Below are 27,111 nucleotides of genomic sequence, written 5' to 3'. Positions count from 1 at the left end.
GGTAGTTTCCTTTTTTTCTTAGAAAAATATTCACAAATTAGAGATGGTTTCAAAAGCTTAATTATTTTATGTAACAAGCCATTATACGAGTTCCTTTTTTTAAACACAGACCATTTCAGTTAATTTTTTAAACAAAGTTCATTTATGCATTTTACTAAACAAGGGCATTTTTTTACAACAGACCCTTTATGTATGAAAAGGGAAATGCCTTTAATAACTTGTAAGCATTTCAATAAATATTTCAGATACTTTTGGCATGTTTAACATCTTTAGCCAAGTTTATAAAATACACAGTTGGCTTATTGGAAGTAGAAACAATCTGAGGTTTGGAATCTGAGTCTTGTAGTTGATGGAAAATTGGACCAAAATACCCTTGTCAATGGATGATGTGGTATCACTTATAACATCAATATTTTGCTGCATATAGGGCCTATTTGACCAAAATACCAATATACATCGCTTCCCTTGTTTGGACATCTCAATATGGATCTCCATGAATCGATTGTTATTTAGACTCAAGTAGTCAAGTTGGTTTCTAGCCGTGAATACTCAAACTCCAAAAGGAAAGATTAACTTTAAATTAGTCCCTTGGTAGCTGTTAAAAAGTCCATTTGTTAGTTCCCACCCTGTCATTTACAGTTTCTTTATTTTCACATGTATTTTACATTAACTGTAGTGTCTATGTACTTTCTCTTTCAGTTAAAAAAAATGGCTCTATGTTTTCTTAAATAAATCCAACTTGTATTCTTTCCTCATTGATAGCTAGCAGCCCTTGAATTTAATTTTTCTTCTTCTTGATCTTCTTGATAATCAAAAGATAAAGTATTTAAAAATGTAAAAAAAAAAAAAAAAATTATATATATAATCTAAAATCAAAATAATAACAAAAAAAACTATCAAATGGATAAATAACATATTTTCTTTTTCAAACAAAAAAATACTCAAAATCATTGGTATCTTTTACGTGCTTAAACTATTTGTTCTTAGTATTTATTGTTATTGGTTGATGGTAATTAGAAATATTGACATTAATTTTTTTAAAAATGATATAGGTATAAAAAAGAAAGTGATCATCTAATATTTGAAAAAAAAAATTATTTAGCTTTTGATTTTTGGAAACATTTTTTTAAACAAGGTATAAGAATGATATATGACAAAATAAATAACATGTTTTTGTAAAATTTGATTAATTCTATTTTTTAGAATAAACATTGTAATTTAGAAGTATTTTTACTTATCTGTCTGCCGTATTGCTCGGGTATACACCTAGATAGATACTATCCGTTGAAATAAACCACCTGACACAAAATAGTCCGCCAATCTAGATTATTTGTGTATGGATGTGTGTATCATTGTGTATGTTTATGTGACTGTGTATATAGTTGTGTGTGTGTGTTTGAATCTGTATTTGACTGTTGTGTGCAAGTGAGTCTGTGTATATGAAATGGTGTGTCACTGTGAGTTGTATGTATGGATGTTTGTAGATGGTTGCAGTTAAATTTTGTCAAAGTTATTAAATTGACTCTTTTTTATTAAGACCAATCCCGAGGAGGCTTGGTTAATTTGTAAATGACAATTTTTTCCAACAAGACTTAAAAAATGACTCGGTAAATCTTAGGGGGTGTTTGGGAAAACTTTTTAAACCTAAAACATCTTTTTGTAAAAGTTCTTTTTATAAAAGTTCTTTTGAGGAAACAAAAGCCAAAAGTGGGTTTTAAAAAGTGTTTGGGTGGTTTTTTTGACTTTTGAGTGTGATTTAGCTTTAAAAGTCCAAAAGTTACAAAAAATCACACTTTCTTGAGTTTTGAAAACTCACCATTTTCTTCTTTACAATAAGTTATTTTGAAAAGAACTTTTGCATCATCCAAACATCTTTATATCTTTTTAGAAAAGTTAAAAGACAAAAGTCATTTAAAAAGTTTTCCTCAAACACCCTCTTAGTTATTTTTAAAAGGCTGATCATCGACTCCCAAACGGCCAAACTTACGAGGTAATTTTAACCTTTTAAGTATGATGAATCATATTATAATATGATGTAATTAAGGTGTTCATAACTTCAAATAATTAATACATGAGTAAGTATCAAAAATGGTCCCAATGGTTTCAACAAAAAATTTAAATATCATGAAATGGATGGTGCTTGTGGTTTTACTTTTATGCATGGTTGGTCATTCGATTGATAAATCTATCTATTAAGATGTTATATTTGTAAATATGAGCATGTTATCCTTAAACGAAATTAATAAAAAAATTAACAATAGGGGCAAAACTAGGGGTGTTCATCGAACCGTTCAAACAACATAATAATATGGTTTCGAAAGAAAGATCTTAAGCTTTTGAAAGAAAATTAATTGAAAAAAAGAAAGTATCCACGAAATAAAACTATTTGTCGAATCGCCTCTACAAACGAATTTCTAGAAAAACGATTAATACCCTTCGCTTGGTGTGGGTAAACGGGTAGTATGTGTGTGTATATATATATATATATATATATATATATATATATATATATATATATATATATATATATATATATATATATATATAATATGGTTAACATCAAGGCTAAAACATATCTAAATCAATAAGAGAGTGGTCAAAATTATCACTTTCAATTTTATTACAAAATGTAATACTCATGGTAGGAAAAAAGGAATCACATGCGTTCGAAAATCCAAACTTCTATTGAACACTATGATGAAGATCTCATAAGGACTTTATTTGTGAAGATCAGCAACATATCATACACATTAAGCGTGTTTCCTGTGTAAAATGAAAACGAGCAGTAATGAATCAGTTTCGAGAGTGATTCATATTCATCTTTCATCACAAACAGTTTTCAGAACCTGAAAAAGGCAAAACGCTATGTAATGATATTCATTGAGAAGCATGATCTGTTGCACTAAAGAAGATGGGATAGTAATAGGATTAAGTAACAACCCCTCGTTAACACAACCTTTATGTTCTTATATTGTTTAGATAATGTAATATGAAGGCAGATAAACAAATCCCTAATAGTAAACTTGTAAATAGGAACTCACAATCTATTTGAAGTAGTCTTGAAGGATGTCATCATAGGGATCCCTACGACCTCGGACATGGCTAATCTGAGCGTCCCAGAAGATCTGAGCATTGTGGCGATCAAATGTCCAAAATCCATAAGGCCGAATTGGATAGCTCCACATTTTTTTTGTTTTATCACAACTTTCCTTTAGGCCATACATATGATCTCTAAATTTGCGATCTCTTTCTACTGGGTCCTCCATCGACCTCAGGATTAAGTTCTCTGCAAACTGCAAGATAAACGACATCTTTGAAAGCTCCTGCAGAGACAAACACTTTTTTCACTGATCGATGATTCAACATTTAAAATAATCGGAGAAATCATCATTTCAAATAAAACGATAACGCTTCCTGATCATCGATGATAAATCAACAAAAGCCCACACCATATATATGTATTTGCAACTCAAAGAAATGGTAGATGTACACCAGATTTTGCATTTCAATTTGAATAAATATTAACAACGAAATCAAACAGAACTATTTCATTAGCACACATCCGTAACATGATGAATTTAATGACGCAAACTTACGCTTTTACGACGAAACAATAGATCTTGACAGTCAATGTAATTAAATCTACTTCTACTCTAATGTATTCTAACTTTCTAACTAATATAATAATAGTTTTGTTTGTCCACATGCCGTTATATTACACCTCCATATTTAATGTTTGCCACTTGTCGCTCATTTAGACTTGTTATACCTTTTCTTCTCCATATAATTCTTTGCATGCTTTTTGAATTTGAAATTGACTCAGCAATCCCTATAAATTAACCATGAACTTAGTCTACCATAAATTCAAACATAACAAAAAAAGCGTATTTATCCCCAAACAAATCTGTTGAATCCACACAATTTTCTCCAGATTTATCTCTATCGCGCTCGCTCTCATCGTTTAAGGTGACACGTCTGACTTGAAAACGGAGGAACGAAGATCGGATCTGGAAACTTTGGAACTTACAAACGAAAACCTAGAGTCCTATGCGGATATGTTTGGTCGACTTTTGAGGAAGAAGCAAACGAAATGCAAGATTTTGATACTATTTTCGATATGTGTATTGGAAATACCTTAAAAGTTTGAAAGATTTGGGATTCCCTCAACAATGATTCAAGGATAATAAAGTCGGGAAGGTAACACCCGACAGTTTTTTTTATCTAAGAATGTTAATATTATAGTTTATATGATGTTCTAATATGACTAAACGATGCATATTAACCGATGAACATGTTAACAAAGATTAAGAGTCGTCCATCGATAACTAAATCCATTTCCCTGAATTTTCTTTGCATTCGAATCTTCTCTTTGCGCATTCCCCTGCCCTTTGGCATCCTAGTCCTATTAGTTATTTAATCATCTATAAGAGTAATTGGAGAGAAAATCAGGATGTTTGTACAAATAATGTTGTCTCTAAATGTATGTGCCTGAAAGTTTTATGTTTCACTCAACAATGGATTTTATTTATGGTTTTGTCAAAATTTCTTTAACTTTGTTGACAATCGCATACTCTATGCATCTTATAAGTGAAGTTAAAGTCCAAAGGTGTATAACTCTATTATATAATTTGGTTTCGAAGTTACAAATGCTTTTTTGCTTTTGTGGTTAAACACAACTTTTATAGCATATAAAATTAATATTGGTTCTTATATTTTATATTGAAAATGAATACAAGGTGTAGCATATGTTTTATCATGGTAATTATGTTGGAAGATCTAAAACCCTTTGATGAAACTTTGGCTAAAATATGTTTAGTTTACACTTTATAATATTTAGGTATGGTTGTAGAAGCTATAGTATAGTCTCTATAAAGCTGCTAATCTTCTCTTCTCTTGATGTAAAAGATGAAATATCTAGCATTATTGTAATGGAAACGAACAACTAAGTCGTTTTTTCAATTTTAGAAAACGGATGGAACTTGCTATCAGTGAATGATTATATGCTCATGTGGATTCCAAGGTAAGTGATATAAATTATGAAGTTGTACTGTGTTTTGTAGGTTTGGACGTAATTATGATGAGTTCTTATAGCTTGTAACGAGAACAGATCCAATTTTTATGAAACAAGAGCTAAATGCAGATGGTTGGGTATGTAAGTATTCTACTTAATTAAGTTTCTGGTTTTCCAATGGAGGATTACGATTATTAACTAAACAAACTGCATGTTTGATTCATTATAAATATTTGGTTTAACTGTAAGAACTAGCAACATACTTTCTTTTACTTGCATTCTATATCATCCTACTTTTATTTCTTTAAATTACAACATTTTATTATGATTTTTTTATTAAAGAATTGTTATTGAGGAGTTTATCCAGCTTTTAAATAAATGGTAATGAAATTCAAGACTTATTGCAAAAAAAACAAACAAATAAATAAATAAATAAATAACTGGACATCTTTTTTATTGCCTATAAATGTTCTCAAAGATAATAGGTTAAGCAATTTGGTAAGTTGTTTATTCTACACATTGTTCATTTTGCTCTTATTATCATTTCTACTGGTGTTTATATAAATTCTTTTGTAACTTCAAGTTAATTTATTTCTTATACTTGATTTAGATTTTGTTAGCCTTTCCACAATTATTCTATTTTTCTTTTCTTCTTTTGTTCTCATGCAAGTATCTACTTGACTTTACTTCTCTTGTGATTTCATTTTTTTTAATAGCAAGCATATTAATAGATTATAATGATGCGCATAGTGGAGTTCTGAAGCTTATGCTAAACCCATGTTTATACAAGAATATGGTGCATAAGTGAGCTAATTGTTGAAGTGCCTTCTAAAGCTTTTTATTTTTGTATCTAATGCAACTCATTTTACCTATTTATTTAATAACATGTTATTTATGGTATATAAGAGAGCCAATTTTTTAATGGGTGGAAAGGAGAGCTAATCAAACTAGCAAAAATTAGTAAGGCGTATAAAACAATGTTGGTTTTGAATTTTTTTTTTATATCATTATGGTTGTTTATATATTGTCCTTGTTGTAGCTTGAGTCTATATTTTGCTCCCCTTTACATTAATAATTATATATTTTATATTTTAATTTATTCATCAGTTTATGAAAATGAAAATATAAAAAAGTTAAATCACTACCAATGCGTTGAATATAAATGATAACTAATAAGAACAATAAAATACTTTTACATACAAATTAAAAAAATTATATATTATTAAAAAAGAGTATCATATGTATCTTAAAAAAATGTTTAAAATAATTTTAATCAATCTTGAGAGTTACATCAAAATCACATAACTCTGTAAAATAATAAAATTTTAAAATTAATTAATTAATTATTATAATTTTAACTATCTATATTGGTTTATATTTGTAAGTGTGGTTCCCACAAGTTATAACCTATGATGAATCTAACTTAATGAAAAAATCATCATAATTAGTTTATATATATATATATATATATATATATATATATATATATATATATATATATATATATATATATATATATATATATATATATATATATATATATATATATACTAGCCGTCTACCCGCGCAAAGCGGCGGACGGCGAATAATTTGATCTTTTTAGAATTAAAACCATTTTGCGTTCGCTTTGAGAAATGAATATTAAATGACATCTATTTTCAAGAGCATTATCATACCATATTAAGGAGGTGTTTGGCTAAGCTTTTTTAAAACAACTTATTAGGTTCCACATCACTATAAGTTAAAAAAGTGTTTGGATTAAAATAACTTATTAAGGTGGGGAACCTCTAATACGTCATTTTTTCATAAGTTACTCTACACTTACTTATTAACTTATAAGCTAATAAACTAATAAGCAATAAGTTTTTTTGCCAAACACCCCCTTAATGGTTATTACTTCTATTTATACATACCCAAACCACTTGTACTGTTTATCGTCATCTTTTTTTTTTTGTTTTCCTTAATTCCTTTATTAATTTAATGTCCTACTAAGTAAAATGCTAAAATATATAAATAATAGTTTATAAAAATAAACCTTTAGAATATCAGGTGTTGTGATTCAAAAGTCGATAAATAGGCCTTTGAGAAGGCCAAAATACTCAGGTGTCAACTTGTTCATTGTGATTTTAAACCAAGTTTTGTCACAAATTAAAACATTTTCAGCGATGGTATGTAATTCAAGGATTCATATTGATTTAGGTTCTCGAAACCTTAAAATATTGAACAAAATCTATATAGAACCTTATAATAAGGACAATAATCACCGTAATCAGGAAGTCCATGTGATTAAACTTGATATTATAATGATCAATGATGAAAAAGGTTTCATTTTTAGACTAAACAAGATGAAAAATATACAAACTACCTTAATCATGTCAAATCTTGTGTTTAACCGTTCTTTATTGCAAATATAAGATGCAAAAATATACAAACTAATGATAATACAATGCTCTAACTGGCCCTCTTGGTTGAGTTCTTTGAACCTGCAAAGCCAACACATTAAAGAAACATAGTAAAAACCTTTTTAGGAACAAACCTGATATAATAAAGCCTTCAACCAATATATTTATAAGATAAAAATACAAAAAGTTAAAAATGATGAAATCAATTACAAGTAAGGATTAAAGTAAAAACCTATTAAGAAAGAGCCATATGCAGGAGGGATATTTGAATAAACATGTATTTTCTGATGGTTTCAAATTTTGAATTATCCGAAATTCAGGGAAGGAGATAGAATTTGTTGAGAAATATAAGGATTCAAAACACAGGTTAAAATTTAATATTATTTTATTGATGACTACTTGTACTATTAGCTTAATGATTTGAACATCTTAAAAAAAATAATATTATTATATTCAATATATTTTTAGAAATAGTGAGATTTCTTTTATAAGATAGTAAAGATATATATATATATATATATATATATATATATATATATATATATATATATATATATATATATATATATATATATATTAAACTACCTCCTACTTTGTATGCCTATAATTATTCTTACCCACTAAAGTTATGACAAGTGGCATCCTTTTATTATTCAATTTAATTTTATTTGATACTAGGCGAATGTCCGTGCGTTGTGCAGTGGGATAATTATGTAGTTTAATATGATTATATATGGTTTAATGTATTGTGAATAAGACATACATAAAACTTGTATGCGATTAAATAGTATGTATATTTTTTGATTTACAGATTTTTTATCATAATAAATAATGATTTTTTTTTACTATTAGTTTAAAATTTTAAATGTAATTTTTATGTACACATTAGTATCTAATGTAATTAGTTGATGATTGATTAGATATGAATTCTCATATGTGGTCGTCTATTTATTTTGAACCTCATAAAAATACATATTTAACGACTTTTGTTCGTTTTACTATTGAATAGAAAATGGTGTTGTATTTTAAGTAAATATAAAAAATCTCATTCTCGATCTATTTTAAGATAGTGACGTATTTTAAGTTAATATAAAAAATCATATTCTAGAACTAATGAAAAGAAAAAACGGAACCAAAATTTTTAACTATAATAAAGTTGATTCCAATTAAAAGTGCTCAATCAAAGATAATATCATTCAATAAACATCATAAGATATTACGTTATATTCAAATCACAAACATTATTTTTGTATGAGTCATTCAAAATATATGAGACTATAGTGCCTAATACAACAATGTAATAACTAAATGAACCTAACATATTTTAAATGAAATATAATTATAATATATTATCTATGCAACTAAATTTCTGCACAACATGTGCGATTCGTCTACTATATGGTATTATTCTAATATATTATATTATAGTATAAACATTATATTTGGAAAACCACTTTGAGTTATATTGTAGTTTATAACATTAAATTTGTTATGGACTGTATTTGACACACATTTGTGTATTTATATCTAAATTATATATTTAAAACAAATCTTATATAAACATCCAACCTAAATATTCATCTTCAAGTTTTCTTTCTTCGCCACGTAAACAAACTTTTGTTATAAAGCCAAAAATGGAATAAAAGACACTTAATTGTATGATCATGATATATTGTATTTTGATTGGGGCTTATACAAAACATGCATGAACATATATTATTAATTTATCTCTTGTTTTGGGTAATTCGAATAAGATAGCTTCAAATCCAACGTATCAAACGGATTACCCATTTACTAAAGTCTAAAACCCAAAAACTCAAACATGTTTTAGTACCACACAAATGCATGAGATTTTAGCAAATTATTATCTCATATGAATTAACATTGATTATGTGTGATTAATTATTAAGAAGGTGAAAAGGTTTGGGGGTTTCAAATGCATGAGGTTATTGCAAATTAATGTGGATGGTATCAAATGCATGACAATCAAGGAAAAATGCAAGCTTTATAAGTATGTAAGATATTTCTAATATAGCCTTAACGAGTATGTTTAAAAAATATGGAATGATAACACTTGTCATAATTTTATTGGATAAGAACATCTGTAGACATAAAAAGTAGAAAGCAATTTACTTGGGTAGGAATAACTGTAGGCATAAAAAGTAGGAGGTAGTTTAATATACATATATATATATATATATATATATATATATATATATATATGTATATATATATATATATATATGTATATATATATATGTATATTAAACTACCCCCTACTTTTTATGCCTACAGTTATTCCTACCCACTAAAGTTATGACAAGTGGCATCCTTTCATCATTCAATTTAATTTTATTTGATATATTTCTAATATAGTCTTAATATGTAATTTTAAAAAATATGGAATTGTGACACTTATCATAATTTTATTGGACATGAACATTTGTAGACATAAAAAGTAGGAAACAATTTAATTCGTTATATATATATATATATATATATATATATATATATATATATATATATATATATATATATATATATATATATATATATATATCAGTGTTGCAAATATCGGCCTAGGCGGCCGATTAATCGGCGCCTAGGCGCTTGGCAGTCCTCGACTGTCGACGTTTATAGCTAATCGGGCTATATAATTGGACATGGTCAAAGTCGGTCAAAAACGGGTCTAGGCGGGTTTGGGCGCCCAAATCGGTCAACGAAAGTCAGCGAAATTTTAAAAAGAATTTGAGGGCAAAATTGTCAAAATGTAAGAAATGCTTCTAGGGTTGCATCCGCTTTCTCATTCGATGAAGTCAAAAAAAATCGCATTCTATCTACCTCTCTGAACCACAAAAGAGAACGAACAAGGGACATCAATCGCATCTTCTTCTTCAATTCACCTTCGACAGTCTCATGCCCGTTTTTAGCTCCGGCCCCCGTTTCGTCATCTCCTTCAAGCAACGACGTGCAGTCTCCTTCCAAGCTTCAGTTCACGACTTCATCTCCTCCCGTCACGAAGTTTCTGGGCTCATGAAGTTTAAAGATTGCAGTTCTTGAAGTTTATCGGTTCCAAAATCAACTATTCTTCCGACTTCAGCTCCTCTTGTCGACACTAATTGAGTTATCCAGGTTTGTTTTTACTTCTAACTCTTCTTCTAACTTCAACTATTCTTCAGCGTATATCTGATTTATACGCTGCCCGACGCCAACTCCTTTAGCGAAGACGACTCCGACTCCTCCCCTGCAACCGCCGTTAGCCATCGTCTTCGACTTCTCCCATCGTAACTTGTTGTTAGCCATTATTCATCGTATTCACCGTGTTTGGGTCGATTTAATGCCTTGAGTTCCAGGAAATTTGTTTTGACATCGGATCTAAATGGCAGATGTAATAGAATTCAGGTTCGTCTTTGTCCATGTAAATTGTTTTTGTTTTGTTATGCTATTACTAAAATTGTTATTCGACTTTAGGATGATCGATCTTCTACATCCATTGATGATAAGACAATGGGAAAGGAGAAGGGTAAAGATGGGAAAGATAAAGCAGAAACACAAACACAAAGACAAGTAGAGTTCAGATTGACGCACATAAGCTGTTTGATGAAAATCCTCAAAGATTTCGATGTTGTTCTTGGCTTAAGAACAGGGGTTTTTTTGGACCTTCAGCCATTTTCATGTTCTGTGCATTGCATCAAATCTCTTTTACATACTCTGTCTTCACCTCACCTTTGTTCAGAAAAGATTTGATCTCAAAAGAAGCTTATACATATCGGAAATCACATGCTTTCTGTTCACTATAGGATGATTTGTAGAATTTTTCAATAAAAGAGTTGTTAAATTATCTTGTTTATACTATAGTGAATGATATTACAGGACATAGGTGAATTTGGGTTTGGTTGATATGTTGTAACACTTGTGAATTTACATCAGTGGCTATGAATTTACTTATATTATTTGGATTAAAGTTAGATTTATTAATATTTGAACATTTTTCTTAATAATTAATGGTCCCCGATTAATCCCTGCCTAGCCGATTAATCCATTGACCCCAGTCCACCGCCGAGCTACCGTCGAACGATTTCTACAACCTTGATATATATATATATATATATATATATATATATATATATATATATATATATATATATATATATATATATATATATATATATATATATATATTAGTCGTTTACCCCCACTAAGCGACGAATGCGAATAGTTTTTTAGAAATCAGTTTTTACATGTTTTTAGTTCTTTTGTACAAATAGTTTACTATATATTAACAATTATAAATAAGAGTAACGTTAACAGAAACGAAATCAATAAAAACTAAAAATAAAAAGTTAAGATTCTTTACAAATATACGTAAACATATGATTGATTGTCTATTATTAATTGAACAATACTTCATTATACACTATATTTGATGTATAGACTTTATTGTTGTTGAATTGTTCTTTAGGATTTAATAATATTTTTGCATTTCCACGTGATACCTATTTGGATAATGGCACATAAAGCTTGTCTTTCGAGAAAACCGATTTTATAAGATATATACATACATTTTAAATGTTTGTCCCTAAGTTTATTTATTTGTCATCACTGAACATATCAAATTGGAAATTGTTTTATCTTCAGTTTGAATGAGAACATATAATCTTCATGCGAACAATGATTAGTTTCAATTCAAATATTAGTTTGCTTTAGACATGTAGAAAACATGTCATATTAAAAATACGACACAATGTATTGGCAAGTATCTCGTCACTTTTGTGTATATTGAGTATGTGTTTTTGTATGTTTGATCCATTATGTAAAAAATAAATCATTTATATTTCAGGATAACATTTCTTATTCCAAAAAATCAAAATATACATTAAAAATATCATTCACCGTTTCAATATATTGTACTTTCACATACCAATATGGGTTGGTTTTAAACCAAAATTAAATCATATCGAACATATATATTCATCACAGTATGTAACCAATTTGTTTTCTTATGATCAGTTAAAGTCCTGAAAAATCATAGCTTTTAAAATGTAAATGTACTTTAGCTCGTTTATTTTAAGAATTGTAAAAAGTTAGTAAATAGATTTAATGAAATCAAACAACTTTTATTATATTATTTGTTATGATGGTATTATTTTTATGAAGGAAGGTTTGACTTAATGATAAAATTAATTGAATTCGAGATATATACTAAATTCCTATGGTTGAAAAAAAGAAATTGTTGCATGTAAGAAATGATTGTACTACAAATGTTGAGATCATTATTCTAAATACTACTAAACATTAAAGAGATATAAACCACATTGATTAAGTAGAAATCTAGAAATTACAGTCTCTATTAATCTCATATATATTTCATTTTTTTATAACAACACGCTTCCACTTAAAACTGATGCAAACAATGTAAAAATTGAAACATTAAACGAAATTTATTGCATCTTTTGTTTAATGTTTAGTGGAAAATCAGTAGAAGCAAAATAACAAAACCATATATAAGATTAATACTATTATACAATCATTAAGTACTTATTTACTTTTTCTTATTATCTTAAGCATCCACGAAATAAGGGATCCTCAAGTATGTATTTCTACATGTTTTTTCTAAAGTAAAATTCAGCATTTGTGTATATATTCCATCAAAAACCTATGCATTGATTTTTTTGCTTACAATTGGACAAATTGGTAGCCTATATATTATTAGCCCACATCTTTATGGGCTCTTTAGTCTTTAGCCTATTAGGGTTTTGTCTAGCTAGTATTTATTCCCCACTTTATTTTGTGTAGCCTTTATGATTTTAATTGAGAACCTTGTAATTTCTCTCTATTATAATCATATGGAAATGTTATCATGGAATCAGAGCAGAGGTTTGATACGTTTTTAGAAGACTTTGGAGCAGTCATCTGTGTTGTGGATCGATCTCTTGCTGTAGAAGTTTCATTCAATCCGTTTGATGGTTCTTCTTTGCTGATATTCATTTGTTTGTTGTTTTCTAGTTCGTTGTTGCTGATCGATCTCTTGTTGTTTGATTGATTTCTTCCGCTGTTCTATGTTGTTGATCGATTGATTGCTTCTGCTGGTTTCTTACTCCTCTTATTCTCAGATTACTTATCTATTGTAGTGGTTATTTATTCATTTCCAACATGACCAGAAAGGATGATTACCTTCAGTCAATCAACACCCGTCTAGATGGAAAAAATTATACGTATTGGAGTTATGTTATGAAGAACTTCCTTCATGGGCAGAATATGTGGGGCTATGTCACTAGGACTAAAGCAAAACCCTCAGTGCCTGAAGGTGAGAATTTCGATGTGTTGGTTGATGCTTGTGAGACTGACAACTCCATGTTCATTAATTGAATTAACAATTCTGTTACTCAGTCTATTAGTATGGAGTTGTCTAAATATGACACAATAAAGAAAGTTTGGAATCACTTGGAGAGACTGTATACCCAATCTAATTTTGCTAAACAGTATCAGTAAGAATATTATATTTGTGCCCTTCAACAAAATGACTAGAATATTCAAGATTTCTATGTAGCTATGTCTGATTTGTGGGATCACTTGGAGAGACTGTATACTCAATCCAACTTTGCTAAACGGTGTCAGTAAGAATATGATATTCGTGCCCTTCAACAAAATGAATAGAATATTCAAGATTTCTATGCTGCTATGTCTGATTTGTGGCATTAATTGGCTCTTACTGAATCTAAAGAGTTAAAAGATTTTGAGCCTTACATTGCTAGGAGGGAAGAACAATGTTTGGTCTAGTTCTTGATTGCCTTGCATTCTGATTTTGAAGGCCTACGTGGAATGATTCCTCATCGCTCCCCCTTCCCTCAGTGGATTCTGTTGTTCACGAGTTGATTGCTGAAGAGACTCGTATCAAGTCTCATGTGGATAAAGGGTTTAAAGAAACCTCCATTCCTACTTCCACTCCTGCTGTGCTTGTTGTTTCCTCTAATCAGTCTCGACAAACTTCAAGGGTTTCTTATGATGAGTGTGGATTCTACAAACAAAAAAATCATTGGAAAGTTCAATGTCCATTGTTAATCAACAAGGGTAAATCTAGGCAGCCTTAGTCGGGACAACAAAATAGGTCTTGTAAACAGAAGTTTCAGCCACGTTCCTCTAGTACTCCTCCATAGACACCTCGCCCTCCACAGTTTATTGTTGCTGCTACACCACTAGTTGACACAGAATCTGTTGGAAACATGCTACCATCTGCATTTTGATAAATGAAGTGTGATACAAATTGTGAAGAATTATGTTTTCCATGAGTGGACGAAGCATATTGAGATTGATTGTCACTTTACTCGTCATCACTTACAGCTCGATACCATATCGCTTCGCTTCGTTTCATCAACCTTGCAGCTTGCGGATATTTTTACTAAGGCTTTATCGACTTCTAAATTTCGGTTCTTGTGTGACAAACTCTCAATGCTTATTACTGTGGTATTGTGAGTTTGAGGGGGGATGTTAGCCAATGTATTATTAGCCCACATGCTTATGGGCCCTTTATTCTTTAGCCCAATAGGGTTTTGTCTAGCTAATATTTATTATCCGCTTTATTCTTTGTAGCCTTTATGTTTTTTATTGAGAACCTTGTAATTTCTGTCTATCATAATCATATGGCAATGTTATCACAAATTAGTGCACTTTACTAACTCGTTATGATAGAGTATGAAAAGACAACTCAAGATAAAATTTTCATCTATTGATCAAAAAACACCAGTAAGATAGCCAACTTCAAGAAAACTAAGCAATTTACATGTGTTTCATTGGTTGACCACAAAGATATTCATGACTTGAAAATGAATTAATTTTCTATTCAATCCACACCATTGGAAAATCAAGTTGAACATAAAATTAGCGACTATTATATCATGTAACACTACTAGAAAAATAGCCTTTTACGACGCGCAATTAATGACACACACGGATAAAGGGCGCGCATTTGTGCGTGCCCTAAAAATTAATGTCAGTTTTCCAAAATTTGAAGGATAGAAGACACCCATTTTTGGCGTGCCCTTAAATTTGTGTTAGAAAAAAAATACGGAGGGCACCTATCAAAAACTGTGCGTCGTGTAACTGTGTCGCTTTATATTTTTTTAGGAAACACGCGTTTTTAGGGGGAAAAAATGAAATCCAAAAAATTAACCCCGCCTATTCATCCCAAAAATTGCCCGCCTCTTCGAATTAGGGCCTTCATCTTCATCCACAACTTCCTCAATTCCTCGATCCATAACCTCCACCAAAAACCTAATTCTTGGTTCCAACAAACTCGTACACTCTTAATTCGACCCTAATGAGCTGAGGATTTAGGGTTCTTACCTCCCAGTTATCAATTTGAGCCGATGATTTAGGGTTCCTAAATCCGACCCTAATTTTTTCTATCACACTCTCGTATTTCCATCTCATCCCTCTCGCCTGAATTTGCGCCTGGATTTGCACTTGGATTTGTTAGGGCTTGTTTCATCCATTCATTGCCTCCCTACCACAAGCGATCTTATAAATCTGCCCAATCAACCTCTTCAATCATCTTTTCTATATCTTCATATGGTAAGAGCTTCAAGATTTATCTCTTTCCCAATTAGTGAGTTCTTTTGTTTTTACTTGATTGTTGATTTTGTTCTTGCTCGATCTTCACATGTTTCTTGGAATTTTGCCTGTCAATCGCTTTATTTGCCGTGAAGATACAAGCTCTTCAGATACTCTAGTCAAAGACATCACCGGCTCCCCTCCCGTCGCTGCGGTCGGTCTTCCTTCTCCTCGCCGCCGTTGCCACTGCTTCTTCCACCCTCGCCGGCGTCAGACCTTCTTTCTCCTTGCGAACATCCTTTTCTTCCTTCCCGTCGCTGGCATCCTGAACTTGTTTGGTAAGAGTTTTATGTTAGGGTTCAATTCATAATAGCCTTGCTGGAAATCGGGAAATGAAACTGCTGGCAAAAGCTAATAAACCAGGAAGCCTTATCAACAACTACGTGACTCAGTTAAGTTGTATGTTGTCAAGCAAAGCAACAAATCTTGTGAGCCTCCAAGCCCGCCTCAGCAGGTTCCATCATCACCTCAAGGAGATTCTCAGCCATAAGAGGTTACCTCGTTAACACCCACACCCTACTCCAATTTACCTTGTAATCTCTCTCTCTCTCTCTCTCTCTCTCTCTCTTGTATGTGCAAAAAAGACGTAAATGTCCTCAATCATCATCATCCTGATCATTTTTATTGTAGGAATCGAACGAGAGTGGACTGTGATGTGAGTGTGGAGATTTGATTTATTTTGGTTTTGGTTTTTCTTGGTTAAGTTTTGATTTGAATGAATGGTGTTTTTGTGAAGAAGTGGAAATAAACAAAGAAAAAAACACAAGGTATTGCTTGTTGCTCTGCAGGTTTGGTTTTTACTTTTTGTATATGTAATGCTTAATTACACCTTCGTACACCACGAAACTTTTTATAATTATTATTTCATATTATGAATGGTGTTGCACATATAGAATACATTCCACTATTGACCAGTCAATTAGGTGTAGCCTTTTTTGATGATAAACTTAGTTCTCTTTGAATGCAATGGTTACAAGACAATGTTAGTTAAAAAAAATATGGATTTGAGTAAATTACATTTTTGTTTTTGACAAGGTTAGGTATGTACTGCTCCTATAGTTGTATACACTTCCAGGAAAGGCTCATCTGCAGCTGGGCTTACTGCTTCTGTCATTTGTGATAACAACACTGTAACTTTCTTATCTTTTTACTTTTTTTATACAAATATTCTACAACACCCTTCCATATAAGGGCTGCCATACATGAAGCCATGGAACAACAAACAATATCCATAACCAAAGCAGGAATAACAACAATTCTGAATTCCAGGACTTCTGTATTAGCTGCAACAAACCCTCCATCAGGTCGTTCTGATGATCTCAAAACTGCACAAGATAACATTGACTTACATACTACAATTCTTTCAAGATTTTACCTCATCTTCATTGTCGAAGATATAAACATGTTCAGCCAAGACAAGGTATTTTTTATATATATTTATTTAATTATGTTGTTTATTACCCAATATATATATATATATATATATATATATATATATATATATATATGTATGTATGTATATATATATATATATATATAATTATCCATATTGCTGCTATATATATATATATATATATATATATATATATATATATAATTATGTTTTTATTACCCTAAATATATATAATTATTTAATTATGTTGTAGATGGTAGAGAACTTGTACAGATTCTTCTTGTTGTTAGAGCTGAAGCTACTGCTCAAGACACGCAACATAGAGGTACAACTCTACATACTGCTGCTATGACTAATGATTTGGAGTTAGTTAAAGTAAGTTTATTTATTTATTTATTTATTTATTTATTTATTTATGTGTTGGAATGCTTCTTTCTGCAGGTGGTCTGGTAGAAAAAGGCCTTCCCTTTCCTTTGCTGAGTACAGTAGTTTCCTGCTTAGCATCGCCCTCTCCAAATCCATTGCCCTTGTGATTTTATCACACCAATTTTCAGATTCTTTCTGATTCTATAAAGAAAAGGGACTATGATGATCACTTGAGAAACAAAGATTCAAAAGCTTTGTTTCACAAATCTGCTAGTTCATCTCATCAAGAGACTATTGTTTCACAAAAACTTTGTTTCACAATTTTCAGCCCCATTTCGTGCAGAACTACCCACCCCACCCCTACCCCCTACCTACCCACCCACCCCCACCCCACCCTCTCCTGTAGATACAAACTCCAGTGTTGCACATCTCTCAAGTGGTGAATCAGAATTGGAGTCTTCAGATGAGGTAACTAATTCCATTTTCATGTCATGTAATTATAATTATAATTTTACAAATACTTTATTTATACATTTTTAGGAAAATGTTGGAGGTAAGAGAAAGCATATAAAATGGGAATCCATAGTGGGTCCCGCTGTTGACAAAGATGTAGCACATGAAGTTGTTGGATTGAGAGCTGCAACTTTAGGTCACTCTCTCTGGGAATCAGCAACCTGTACGCACAGAAATTACAGAGGCTGCAATGGAAAGGGTTCAGAAGTGAGTAATTTTATTATATTATTTCATTTTATATTTTTGTATCTTACTCTTTTTTTTTTTTGAATTAAATGTTAAAACATTGTTTCATAAATCAGATAAATTAGTAAAAGAATGATATATTGTATCATTGATTTTTTTTGCAGAAACTGTCACTTCTGATTACAGAAGCATATAGAGATGCCCATCAAAAGAGTGTCCAGGTTTGTATGATAATATAAAAGTACAATTTTACCCTTGGAGTAATATATTTTGAATTTGACCGTTTTACCCCTTTTTAGGCCATGAAAGCACGAATGGGCGATCTTGCACAGAGCTTAGGAATGCCCCAAGGTTTGGGTGATCAGTTCAAGCAATAATTCAATCCCCATTTTGCCCTCATCCTTCAGAAAGCTGTAGTTTTGTAGACTTAACTGTGCCAAAAGGTCAATATTACCCCTCAAAATTTAATAATACTTGTATAGAGTTTCAAATACGGAACTTGTGAGTGTGCTTCCGAGTGCAGAAGATGAGGTCAATGTAGCTTGCTTTCATCCTCTTGCTGGAAGTGGTCTTGTTTATGCAACCAAGGTCGGTACTTTATCTAATAAAAAAAACTTTAGTCTATATTTTTATTTTTATTATTTATTTTTGGTTGTAGGAAGGCAAACTTAGAATCCTTCAGCATGATGGTGGTCATGCGCCCAGACCTGATCACTTTTTTGAAGCAAGAGCAGTTGAGGTACAACAGCTCTTGTATTTTTAATACATTTGCTAAAACTGGGTAGATTTGCTAAAGGTGCTTTTCTATTTTATTCTTTTTCATGAATAAACTTAATAAGTCCATGCATGTGTTAAATAGGTCCAATAATAAAACCATTTTTCATAGCTGATTAATACTTGTGCATAAGTCCTTAGCATATGTGGTGGCCTCTAGTTTTTTGATTTTTTTTGTTCTTTTGATTCATGAGAAAAACACACAAAAAACTTTTTTTGGTATTTTGCTTCAAACGAAAATCACAGGAACAACAAAAAAAACTCTTATTTCTTTTTCTCCTTATTCTTGTTTCGATTGGTAGCAGGAAGGTCTTGGCCTCTTGGGTCACTCTTATTTCTTTTTCTCCTGCTTTTCTATTTTCTGGCTCAATTAATGATGTTGGTGATGTTGGTTTCGATAGTGAGCAGGTAAGGGTGACTTGATGGAGGCTGGAAATATTCGGTTGTGATGGGTTCGTGGAGAGTGTAACGGAGCAGGTAAGTAAATTTATCATATTTGGTTTTCATTTGCAATAGGACTGAGAGGTGTATGGTGTTTCAGGTGATTTTGGTGGTGAAGTTTTGAAGGCTCAAACATATAATGAGTGTAGTGGCGAAGGGTAGAACAGGTACCATTTCTGCAGTTTTGTTTGGTATTTTTGGTGTTGATCCAAGTGGAATTGCAAGTGGATAAAACTTTTGCCTGAACACATTTTCTAGAATATACCACAGCCTGATTAAATAATAAACACAAACAAATAAATAAAATGAATGTTGCATTCACTTAAGGGATCCCAAGGTTGCATTCAAGTGTTAATCCAATTGGAATTGCAATCTTACCTGTGAACTTGGTAGGTTTAAAAGTAGAGTGTCTTAATAAGAATTAATTTTACAGGATTGATGAAAGAGAATAGCTCTGGAGTTAGAAGAGGAAAAGAAAGCTCAAGCTAAAAGAGATAAAATGCTGCAAATGCAAGTGTTGCATTCTTCATTTTAATTGTTACTATGAAACACATAGTAGATTAGATGAATACAAATTTATATATTGTAATGAAATAGAATTGTATGACATTAAATTTTATGCAATGGATTCTATTTTTTGTATATGGTAATTTATTTCTATTATTTGTATAACATTAACTTTTGTGCAATGCATTGTATTATTTGTATATGGTATTTTATTTTCCATTATGTGACATAAAATGCAAATTTAATATGAAAATAAGTAAATCCATAAATAATTTTTTTTTAATTTAAAATTACGATACGCAAAAATGTGTGTCATCTTCATTTATGACATGGCCTTTCTTGACAGGGGCTTTCTTGATACGCATTGCGTGTCATTAACACGCGCGTCGTAAGGTTACGACACGCGAATGCGTGTCGTCTTCCTTTATGACAGGGCCTTCCTTGATACGCATTGCGTGTCGTAACCGCGCGTCGTAAATGCGTGTCGTAAATGCGCGTCGTAAATGCGCGTCGTCTCTAGACGACGCGCAAATGCGCGTCGTCTATCTTTATGACATGGCCTTCCTTGACACGCATTTGCGCGTCGTCTGAGCCATTTACGACGCGCAATGAGCGTCGTAAAAGGCCTTTTTTCTTGTAGTGTAAAAAACACATGAACAATATTGGGGAAAATTATTTGATTACCAAAACTAAATCATTAGATTGGAATAGATGCAAAAGTAGGGAAAAAATAAACAATACAGAGAAGATATACTTAAATTATGTCTAGGCTTGTTGGCTACTTTTTCAGCTACTAAAGAAATATTTCATGTAACTGCTTATGATCATGATAATTAAGAATTCTGCAAGATTAAATGAAAGGAAAGAAACTACACCAATTTGATATCTTTTGAACACTTTAATAATGTGAAGTCAATGGTATTAATTGGCATAAAATGAGTTTATTTTGGTTTTCCTAGTTAAGATTTTAGCATGCCTTTGGTCTACAAGGGTAAAAAAAATAGATTAAGTGATTGTTTTTTCTTTTAACCTATAACTGGAAGCAAACAGGAGATTTAACAAAAAAATGAAAGTTGAACTTTCAATATATATATATATATATATATATATATATATATATATATATATATATATATATATATATATATATATATATGAGAGAATAAGGTGACAAAAAGCTTAAGTAAAGGCTTATTAGATTAAAATAGAAGGTGGCGTTGGTGATAAGAGATGTGGTGGGTCGCATATACGGTTTGTCGTAGTGAGAGGCAGAGAGTGAGGATAGAAGTGAGAAGAAAGAGTTATGGATGCCACTTTTTAATATGAGCATAGATTGTAAGACCACGATTGGAGCAAACAGTGGTGATGAATGAAACTCCTTGTCAGTTGCAAGCTTAAAAAAATCATTAAATCCTTGTTTTACTTTCATTTACAAATTTTAAGATAATTAAAGGAACTTAAAAATTCTTCATTTCAATCTGATGAGATTTCAAATTAATGTCACTCAAAGTTTATGCATGTTATCTACAAAGTTGTCGAGGTGGCACATGAGGCGGACTCAAGGCCATGAGCATCTAATGGCTTTTGTAGGTGCTTGCTTAGAGGAATGCCTTTTCTCACTACCTTTGGTTACAGCTCACCACCTTATCACTACCATTTGTTGCAGCTCAACAAATGATGAAAAATAAACATGAATCCTATTGATTAACATTGTATCAATGATTTCTTATGAAATGTCAATCACACATCATGATCTTTTAAATGATTTATATGTTTCGAACCAGTTAGTTGTAACCACATAAATTTTCAAACCAAATTTTCATTTTTAAAACACATAGTATCTTTCTCAAAAACAAAATTGTCTCAAGTATCAACACAATCCACATAAAATACCACTGTCCCATAATCATCCACATAGTCTCGAATCGATGTGTATAATCAAGCTGGCGCCTTCCCGTGATCCTGAGAAGTACCTGAAACACATAACACATAACATGGTAAGCACAAAGCTTAGTGAGTTGCCCAAAATACCACACATATCACAATATCCACCTGAGGCTATAACTCAATAAGACCCTCTGGTCAATGTGTCTCAGTGGAGACCCTCTAGTCCCACAACTTGGGTGGACCTTACGGTCCTAACTCAATAAGCTCAAAATAATACTCAACATAAATCACAAAGATATAATGCAAGATAAAAAACTACTCAAGTAAGAACATAAGAACCTTCGGTCGCACAAAGGTTACCACTCTAGGTAAGTATAGTGAGAAGACTCACCTTGTAAGCAAGCGAGGAAACTAAATACTGCTCGAACAGTCTAACCCCCGCCTACATGTAATGACATCTATAATTAACACTTAAAGATCACAACTTTAAATAAACTCATGATAGTACGTATTTAACTCCTATGATGGGTAAAACACCATTTTACCCCTTCATGGTCCTCATAATCCCTGCCTTGACCAAACCCTAAAGTCAACAAAAGTCAGCACTCGAGTCAACTGTTCATGTTGACCTGACTCGCTGAGTGCACCTATGTGACTCGCCGAGTCCCAATTGTTCCTCAGAACACCGTGAAAACCCAACTTAACTCTTCAAGTTGTCGCATCAACTCGCCGAGTAACCCTTGTCTAGACTCATCGGAGGAAACCCTAGCGGACTCGTCGAGTCCACTCATTGACTCGGCGATTCCATTCAGTCTGTATTCTCATTCAGACGTTTTAAGGTCGATCCACCACTCTAAACTCTAGATCTAGTCTCCTAAGGCTCGAATGCCACGTAAAGCTTCGATCTTTACGTCCATGCATGGCATAATTGCTCCATAGTGCCAATACAAGCTCCAACACGGGTTAAATGCACAAGATCTTGTCTCTAGCTCAATAATGTTTGGGTCTTTGGACTCATAAGACCTCCTACAATCCTGATATGAGGTTTCAACCTCAAATCATGCTCAAGGGACTCAATGACACAAAAAGGATAGGAGAAAACCCTAGAAACTCCCTTAACCAAGATCTCATAAGGAAATGATCAAGTTAGCATCTTTTTACCTCCAACTAAAGCAAAACCCTGATGAACCTCAAGATCCAAAGCCTCCTCTTGATCCAAGCATTGATGCTCTCCACATCTCCTTCAAAAGTGCACTAATAATCACAAGATTAGCTTCTCTCTCACTCTCTAGCTCAAGTGGACAATTAGGGTTTCTCTCAAGGGTGTAGGGTGGTTGGTGAGGTGGAAATGAGGGCTTAAGGCCCTTTAAATTGGACACAAACCTGCGAATTTAGGGTTTCCTCACACAACGCCAACTCGGCAAGTCGGCTCTTTGACTCGTTGAGTTGGTCATTAAACCCACGCGACCAAACCAACCCTATTCGACGAGTCGGGCACACAACTTGTCAAGTCACTCACTCAATCCATCAAATTTACTGCTTGAATATGCTAAATTTATATCAAATAGTCTTTCATCAGGTGGTTAATTGTTGTAAGAGTATGTTATACTAAAAAGCACATTAAATTAAAATTCATGGACTCTATAATGCAAAGGAAGGAAAAAAAAACTTTTGAAAATAGTTTGTTTAGGAGCTCATACATGCATGTTGTGACCCTTGAGCTTGTTTAGAGACTACAAAAATCCAAATAGAGATTCACTCAACATTTCCTCAAGTTGGAATCTTAAAAACACAAGAATAAATAAAAACCTTAGATAAAAATAAATAAATTAGAATGTACGCTTACCTTCTTCATATGGATTGATTGTTGATAATCTAAATAGACTGATTCCCAAATAGAAAACTACAAATGTATAATAGAAAAGTAGAATCATCAAAAGGGGAGGAAAATGATGATAAATCAAGGGAAAGAAACACTAAATTGAAGCAATAAAAAGGAAAAATCGAGAATAAACTACAGAAAACACATTACCATAACTTGGGATTTCATAGATCACATTTCCTACAAACTACTCTTAAACCACTCAACTTGGAAAAAAAGCAGTATCAGTCTAAATTGTTTAAAGAGTATAAAAAACAAAAAATAAGACCAAAACATATACACTTGCAAATCTGAAATATATTTATATGTAGATAGCCCTTTCTTATATTTTTTTACAAACCTGCAAGAATAAAACGATGTTCGATGGTCGGTAAAAAAAGTGTTCATACTCATTTCTTGTTTTTTTATCTCTCAAGCGTTTTCACAAAAACATTATATTCGGTTTCCATATTGGCACAATTACATAAGGGTATCAATATTCAAAGTGGAAGATAGATTGATAGTTACATGTATGATCACCATAAAACAAATAAAAATAATAAAGATGAAAAGAAAGTAGTTATCACCGCCAATTTGCCAGGATCAAACATGGGTCTTTCAAAATATTATCTTTAAGGATGAAAAGTTATATCCTGAAGTCTTTTGTTAGAATCCTAGAAACATGCAAAGAAGATATTCGACTCATAATCCAATGAGAGATATAGAGTGTGTTGGGGTGAGGCTTCAACCATTACCGAGTGTATTTTGCTTTACGCCATTTTCATTTAAACAAACCTAACGAGGACATATTTTATCATAGGAAGAACATAATCATAAAATAGGAAGCGTTCGGTGGAAGGTGGCGATAGAGGTGCCGGGCAGGTGGGAAGTGATCGGCGGCTGGAATAGCAGAGCAAAGGAGTTGGCCGATAAGGAAAGGTGTATGATGAATTTTCATGGTTTTTTTGTGGCTGTCAAAGGGGGTGTGACATTTGATGTGATGGGTTATAAGAATGGAAAAAATATTAACATAGGTATAACATTATAAGATGGAAGAAACGACGATATAGTAGGAGGTTGCTAGACGACATATGGAATCGGGAATACCTGGTTGGCCAATTCAATTTACAGATCATAATTCTACAACTTAATATAAGATATTTAAGAAGCTTGGTGAAAAACATGCATCAGAAAAGTTTTTACTTTTTGATTTTATCAAATAAGATTCTAATGCATAAATTCATTGTACATATCGCAATAAGATTTGTACGACTTAAAATTCAACATTTGACCAAATATACTTTATAAGGTATAATAAATATTGTAACACCCAATTTTTTGCATTCCAATAGAATTCAATATAAACCATCATTTATAAAATTCATAGTAAAGATATATTACTTCTTAGACAAAGTAACCCTCATAATTGTATAGGAAACATCAATACAATTTCTATAGATATATAGAACCCTTAAATCCGACTTCGTATGAATAAGTTATGCTTCTTCCAAGTTTCACAATTTAACCGACACAACTATACGCGTAGTAAAATACGAATAAGAGATAGATTACTTATTAGGCTTTATGATCTAAACAAAGTTGAAGTAATAAAAAAGTCGAGAGTGTACATATAGAGAACCTCCAAATCTGACTTCATATGAGGAACCTATGATTTTTCAATGTTTTAGCACAACATTGCGGGCACGAAAATCGATATTCAAATCATTTCTTTATTAGAAACATTCTAAGAGAGAATTGAACATCTCATTTATAGGAATCCGTTGATAAAAAGACAATTGAGAACGGAGTACGTATGAAGTAGTTACGAATTTTACTCGGTTGTTAAGAGTATAATCTTCATAGATTGTTAAATTGAAGATTGGCTTAGAATGAGTCGTTGAAGTCTAAATTAAAGTTGTAATCCTCAATAGATATACGTGGATATAAAGATGTCGAAAACGGATCTCTTACGAGGGAGATACGATTTTTCCAAGATCTGCGATTTTACCAGTTAAGGAGTGATACATCACCATCTAAGAGGGAACACTTGGCAGACCATGGTCCTTCCAACCCACGGAGGACTGGTAGGTAGGCAAGGTGTGATGTTCCTGGCTACTATAAATAGATGCTCTACCTTTCATTTGTCTGCACAACTTCTCTCTCTCTCTCTCTCTCTCTCTCCCCCTCTCCCTCGCTCTCTACTCTAACTTTTGGGTACTTTTCATGAGTTTTGGAGGTTTTTACTCAATTAAACCTTTATAGCACTAGAGGGATCGGGAAATAGAAGCTCTCAGGTAGAAGTCCTGCTTGCAAAATTTTAGGTGTTCGAAAGAAGCCTTTGTAGGTGTAGCTACGCTTACTAAACTTTTAGGATAACTTATTTTTCACTAATATAATCATTATTAGGAACCTATAAATGCTAGATTCATTAGTAATTCCATGTTATGATACCGATTGATCTACTATGGGAGAAGTGTCTAGAATGGTCATGTTGTCTTGGTTGTTGGATTTTAGAAAGGCTAACATCGGAATTGTTCTTCCTCCCAACTGTTCGGCCTAGCTGATCCTTATTTGATAAAACTCTCGGTATCCATTAGGTTTAGTGAAAGATCTAACTTTCATTACCAGAACCTTATGGAGATTAATAAGTTATAGTATTACAGGTTAATACTTGTTTGGCGCATTACCCACCAGTAAGATCGCATAGAATGTTGTTAATCTTCTGCGGAAATCTCTAGATCTCTAGTTTTTCTCTTGGACTCAATTCACGTTTTACACATTTGGTTCTATATTTGTTTTAGTGAATTCTTGATAATATGCAGAATGAAGATCCTCACTTTCTTTCATTTAATCTCTCAAGCAGTATCGGATCCACAACAAGGATTCCAATCCTCTTTCCAGAAGATTATGAAGTATGGGCACTGCACTTTGAAGATTTTGTTCTTGGTATTGAAGAACATGGTTCCACGATATGGCATGCAATGATGCAAGATATGTACATGCATACGACTACCAAAAAAGAGATCAAGACGCAGGTGGATTACAATGCACTTATTGTTGAACATACCGACATCCCATAGGATAAGAAGAATAAGCTTATGAGCAGTATAAAAGAAATGAGAATTATACGGTTTTCTCTTCTTCCAAACACTTTTCGTCT

At 32.0% G+C, this 27,111-nt stretch overlaps 2 long non-coding RNA genes across 2 annotated transcripts; both read left to right on the top strand.

The window, feature by feature from the left end:
- The first annotated feature begins 10,238 nt into the window (after window positions 1-10,238).
- Window positions 10,239-11,161, top strand: LOC122195149 (uncharacterized). The gene is made up of 3 exons (XR_006185176.1): window positions 10,239-10,545; window positions 10,635-10,815; window positions 10,885-11,161. It is a non-coding gene; the product is annotated as an uncharacterized LOC122195149 (long non-coding RNA).
- A 7,827-nt stretch (window positions 11,162-18,988) lies between these two features.
- LOC128126986 (uncharacterized) lies at window positions 18,989-19,298 on the top strand. The gene is made up of 2 exons (XR_008224951.1): window positions 18,989-19,069; window positions 19,140-19,298. It is a non-coding gene; the product is annotated as an uncharacterized LOC128126986 (long non-coding RNA).
- The last annotated feature ends 7,813 nt before the right edge of the window (window positions 19,299-27,111 follow it).

Source organism: Lactuca sativa, chromosome 7 (assembly GCF_002870075.4).
Source record: "Lactuca sativa cultivar Salinas chromosome 7, Lsat_Salinas_v11, whole genome shotgun sequence".
In the NCBI taxonomy this organism is placed as follows: Eukaryota; Viridiplantae; Streptophyta; class Magnoliopsida; order Asterales; family Asteraceae; genus Lactuca; species Lactuca sativa.
This window is presented reverse-complemented; position numbering and strand designations above follow the sequence as displayed.